General features: G+C 38.5%; 1 long non-coding RNA gene across 1 annotated transcript in view; it reads right to left on the minus strand.

The window, feature by feature from the left end:
* Positions 1-5,177, minus strand: part of LOC311445325 — a 243,321-nt gene extending 238,144 nt beyond the window's left edge. The window contains exon 1 of the long non-coding RNA XR_014698344.1: positions 4,957-5,177. This is a non-coding gene — a long non-coding RNA (uncharacterized lncRNA). The remainder of the gene's footprint in view (positions 1-4,956) is intronic.
* Between the last annotated feature and the right edge of the window lie 823 nt (positions 5,178-6,000).

Consider the following 6,000-nt stretch of genomic DNA (forward strand, 5'->3'; position numbering starts at 1 on the left):
AAATCAATGATTAACAAAAAGATGGGACAACTGACAACACTGTAAAGAGGAACTTCTATCTAAATGCTGTAAACAATACTTATAGTGCAAAGTAGAGCTTGGACTGTGACACAGGGCAGCACCCACCACCTGAATTTTTGCACCAAAACCTTGGATTTTTTTTGTCTCCAGCAAGAACATTACCTGTGTTAAGCAAAGTAAAAATAATTTTCTGCAAAGGCACATCATTAGAGCTGCAGCAAAATGAAGACTAAACAGCACTAGACATGCAGTTTTTGGCAATGGAAGCAGACACTGTGAAAGGTGCAAGAAAGATGTTCAGAGTTAGCTATTAGAAGATTTTCTGCATATGCACATCATAAGGGCCAGCAGCAGTGACATGAAAATATTACTGTCCAGCTAGTAGAGTTCTCATTGGTGATGTGCTTCTGGCTTGCTCTTAGGTCATAACTGCACATATTCAAGGGTAAAGCAGCATTAAGAAGATTATCAGAAAAATGTGGAAAGTCAGCACAAGTATACACACATATATTAGATTTCATTAAAAATGGGGGAAAAATGTAGTAATAATAAAAACAGCAAGAAATAGGAAACAAAAGGATAATCAAAATGTGAACTCTACAGTATATACAGAAAAGAAGACTGATGGATGGATAGAAGCACAAGGAGGTAAAAAAAAAATAATAAAATCCACTGATGGAAACATAATTGGAGTGCTTAAGTGTCAATGAAATTCAGAAAAAAAATGTTCTGCAGTTGAAATTCCTTACCGTCTTTCATGGTTAATACTTTGGAGTTCATATGTTGGCTGATTCCAACATTACAAACTATGTGATGAAGCAATTACAAACTGGAAGATCTTGCTGGGGATGTTAATTAAGAGGGTAGTCACCTGCATGAATTTGAAATGAGAGAAACTCCAAAGGAAAGCAAAAGGAAAGCTCAGAGATCTAGAAATAACCTGCCATGGAATGAATCAAGAACTGCTATTATTTTGCAAGAAGGCATGAAGGTAAGAAGGCTTGTAACCATGTACAAATAGGAAAGTGACAAAACAAAAGGCACAGAAGAAAGAAAACACTATTCTCTATGCATATTGGGTTAGGATGAACAATAACAGGCTTATATTTTTAGCAAGCAAGTTGTATGCAAATGAGGACTGTGAGGATATGGAGGTTGTGGTATATCCTTTAGGAGAATTTCAAAGAACAGGTAAGACAAAATCTCCCAGGAACACTTCTTCTTGGTGCAAGGAGATGGACTAAATAACTTCCCAAGATACCTCAGCTCCATTTTTAGGACTTTATGTAGAGTCCAGAAGTACCTGGAAAACAAGACTTCAGGAGCCTCAGGGTTTGCAGTCTACACAAGTCACATACACAAACTGGATGCAATCTGAAAAATCAGGGGACTACTCCTCTTAACATGTCCTAAAACAAATGCAAAAGTCCTGTATGAGCTTTCCACAGAAGACATTAAACCCAGCAAAATCCTCTGTCAGGTAACTATTGTTAGCATCAGTCTCATTGTTAAGGACTGGGTTAACAGAGGAAGCATTTTTGTCTCTGCAACAGAATTGCTGTATGTTCATGAACAAGTCTGTTCATCTGCCTTCATCCATGAAACAAGGAATGTGCTGTTTACCTTATTCATACAACAGAGGGAGAGGGTTATGAAACTTGCTCACATTCCAGCGTAATCTGAGATCATTAGATAGAAGGCAAAATACACATGCAAGTATCTGTACCAAAAAAAAAAAAAAAAGTGCACTGGCACTGTTAGACTTATCTTTAATATGGACATAGGTATGCGAATGTTTTACACATAAAAAATGAACTGTAGAACTTGTAATATTAATGCAACTCTGCATGTTGGTTTCCTGTGCTTAAGACTTTATTTCATGAATATGTAAATTTCATTAACAACTATTCAGACCATAGCACTTTGGGGGTGGGGAGGGGAAATAGGGGAGGGAGAGATGAGCACCACATGTAAATCTTCCAGATGCCCCGCAGTGTGCAAAGAGAGGTGAGATGAGGTCAGTCATTGTTTACACATGATGAAAAAATGAAGGAAATACTGGATCAGCAGGTGATTAAAAGACACAAAGGAAAACAGGATAACAGCACTGGAACCATTGTACATGTGTCAATAGCAAATTATGCCTGCAGAGAAAAAGCCAAAACATTTATCCTGAATTAAACCCAACTGGAACATGGTTTACATTAAACAGCGAAATCTGTTCTTTTCAAAGGAGATTTTTAAACAATAACTTCACGTGCAGATCAAGAAAGGGTCTCCTCCCTTGTCTGGTCAATCTATTACTGTAAAGCTGTTCTCCTGTATTCAAGATTAAAATTCCTTTTATCTTTGTCCAGATCTCATCTGCAGTACATTTAACAGAATCAGACATTAAAAGTGACTCACTAACAATTAGGCTTCTGCTTCTGAACAGAGAACTCTTTGAATGTGCATGCAGCAAGGAATGTTTTGGGGATGCTCTTTCTTGTGAGATGATTTTTTTTAAAGAGAAATGTTTCGCCAAAGAAAAACACAAGAAAATCATTCAGGTTGTAGAAAAGGATGTTTAAACTTCAACCATACAGAGAGATGATGTTCTTTACAGAGTGTCAAAAGCAGCATCCTTGGAAAATTAGATTGGAACAGTGAATTGTATGCAACCTAATTATATTAACAATGTTACAAAAATCCAGAAGCATAACAGCTGTTTCATATCTAAGCTGTGGTAAACAGAGCAATCTCTGCCTGAACCATTCGAACACCAGACAAAATTCAAAGCTGCTTCAGATATTTATCTGGTAAATGCACCAAGAAAGTAAAAAATACGGATCTGCTTGGCTGCTTTTCCCTACCTCATTAAATATACAGCAAAAGAGAAGTGCTTATGTTCCTTCTCTGATGTTCTGCTTCTCTCGAACAAAAATATTTCCACTTGCACCCAGGGTGTTGTGCTGATTCCAGTCACACGCACTTCCAATGAAAAGAGGCTATCAACAGCCAGACTGGGGCTTAAAGTAGCCCGAGCACAGAGCCAGCCTGCACCAGTCTGGCTGGGTCAGCATTTCTCCCCCAGGTTAGCGCTGCTACCAGAATTACCTATATATCATTACCTTGCTGCCAGCTGTACTGAGATGAGCTGAGGCACAACAGTGAATCTTGCTCAGTGCTTCCGAATATTTAACAAAAGAACTCAAAAGTTTATCTTGCTGAGGATAAAAATTTGTCCAAACAAACTTTCTGAGTCTCCTACGGAGAAAAAAAAAAAAAAAAAAAAAAAAAAAAAGACCTCCCCCCTGCCCAGCTCCAGCCCAAAGCCTAGTGTTAAATTCAGTTCAGTAAAAAACACAAGGGATTTTGCGTGAGTGTATTTCAGCTCCCCAGATTCCCAAGGGAAACACTTCCTCAGGAGCTTCCAGGTTCTCTGCCATGTCAGGGTATGGGCGAACAAGAGCTCAGAACAAGCTCCCAGGCCCCTCACTGCTGAGAGCTAGGGGCTCCCCAGCTCTCCCAAGGGAGTTCCCTTCCCTGATTCACCCTCTTACAGAAGTTTAGAAGATGATTACAAAAGTCAAGAAATTATTACCGTGCTCCTGTTCTGAATTGCTACAACTCTTCAAAAAAAATTTTATTTTATTTTTATTTTATTTTTTTTTGCTACTGATTTGATCCTATGCATTTTTTAACCCCAGGGAACAGTAGAAGGCCCATGATTAATAAAACAGGATTCAATATTATGATATTCACTTCCCTTTGTGTATTTTATATTCCCATAGTTTAACTGAAAATCTAGTTACTTTTCCAAAGTCTTGAAAAAGTTTCTTTTTCTTCACTGATTAACATACACAAAAGCCCCTGCCCTGTGTCTTTAGTCTTCTAGTTCCCCCACCTCCCATAAGTCTAATCTGTTTTTCCTTCAGCTGAAAGCTCTTTTGCAAGAAAAGAGCTTGTATTCTACAAATACATTCTGATGTCTAATAAACACTCTTTTTCCCCTTTACTATAGCTGTTGGTAATACAGTGCCCTACTAAAAAAAACTTACATTGTTTGTAAGCTTTCCATTAACTAAATTTTAAGACTTGCAAAACCAAGCTTAATCCGATTAAATATAGTGTGCTTAAGCATAGTTAAACTGCAATCACCTAAGACTAGGTGATTCATTAAGATAAGGAAAAAAAGTATGGAGGGAAGGGGATGGCTGTCTATGAAATTCTCTCTTTTTCCCATTAAGGATACTTACAGTACCTTATAAACACCTAAATTTTCAGTGAAGTCAGGAAAAGAGAAAGCAACCCCTATTGAACATAAAGCCCAGCTCAGATTTCTACTAAACAGGACAGTTAGTTTAAAAGACAACAACCAGCAACCTAAGTCCCAATTTTATGCACAGAACAAGTATTGTTGAATAAAACTTCCAACATCCTATCAACAAAAATTGGCGGTTCCACCAACCCTTTGCGGTGAAGGCCTTGAGCTAACCTATAATTAATATAAATCCGATACATTCCTAATGCTTTTTCCTCATGCATCATTCATTCCTTATCATTTATTACTTCCCCCCTTGGATCACTGAGGTTCAGCCCCACACCCTAGCCGTGCTGCACTCCAGGAACCAACTCTGACTAGCAGCGATCACTGTAATGTGTTATTTCTCAGCACAGTCTGCTCTTAACTGGCCTAGGCACTCTCCTAACCTTTGAACGTCTCAAAGAGCAGCAGTAGAGCCCTGGACGCAAAAGACATGGTGAAACTCATGCTAAATTTTCCTCAAGTTCAAAGGAGTTGAACACCTCTGCATTTATCACTACCATAGGAGAAGACAGACATCAATGCACAAAAAGTAAATGTTCTTGGCATGTTTGCAAAGACATAAAAGCTGGCATATATAAATGAAAAACAAACAAAACCCAACCGACACGTATATTAAAGCCACTTACCATTGAGAGTCACCTTTCCTCCCTCTCAAGTGTTTTACTGATAAGTTGATGCAGACAATTCAAAAATTGGGCTGGAGAGCCAGTTCTACAATGTCCAACACCTTTAGGATATATACAGAGTTGCTAAGCTGGATATCAATCCTTCCCTTTACATTCCAAAATGTTTTGGGAAAACCGTTTCCTAGCAAGGCTCTCCTTTCCTATTCTTAAAAATTTTCTATGCCAAAAACCACCAAGAAATAATTTTAACTACTGGCAGCTGTCTCTGCTTAATGTCTGGGCAGGTGATTCAAATTCTGGTCAGTTCCAGGTGACATGAATATTTCCAAATCAGGATGGCAAAGTCAATAGTTGAGAGGTCTACTGAAAAATCTACTCTTAACCCTTCCATCTGTTGACTTTATCTTACTGCTTTGGAAACACTACTGTTCCTTGAGTATACCCCATGACAGCCATCACCTTCTCAGGCAGTAATCAAAGACTGCCAGTTTCTCCTCCAGTACCTGGAGTAAGTCCTAAATAAATTGCTAAACCAAGGCAAGACAGAATGCCCCTTACTGCAAGGCAGGACAGCATTGACTCAGTCTGAAGCTTCTTCATGCAGTGAGCCCTACGTGATACAGAATGATGCAGTAATTGAGACTAAAATACGCAGTTCCCAACTGGCTTTTGTATATGAGAAGACACAATCACCCTAGCGTGATGACTGTTGTTGGTGCAACCATCCCCACACCTTGCTTTGAAGGATGTTGGGGTATAATTGCTATACCACAGCCATGACTTTTGCAACTCTACAGGCACAAAGAAGTTTTGCTTTTACAGGGCTAGAAGACACTCATCCTATGCAGAAAAGGCACAGAACTTAAAATAAACTTAAACAATAAGCACACATACTCAAGTAAGGAGAAAGAAATGCCTACCAGAAAGGTTTTATATTAATAAATAGATATTTACTAAAAGTATATAAATATCAAAAGTCTGCTCCAGATCAAGCAAATATTTGTTGTGAATCCAGACAGAACAGCTGGCTTACATATTCACATT

Source organism: Aythya ferina (assembly GCF_964211825.1).
Source record: "Aythya ferina genome assembly, chromosome: 1".
NCBI lineage: Eukaryota > Metazoa > Chordata > Aves > Anseriformes > Anatidae > Aythya > Aythya ferina.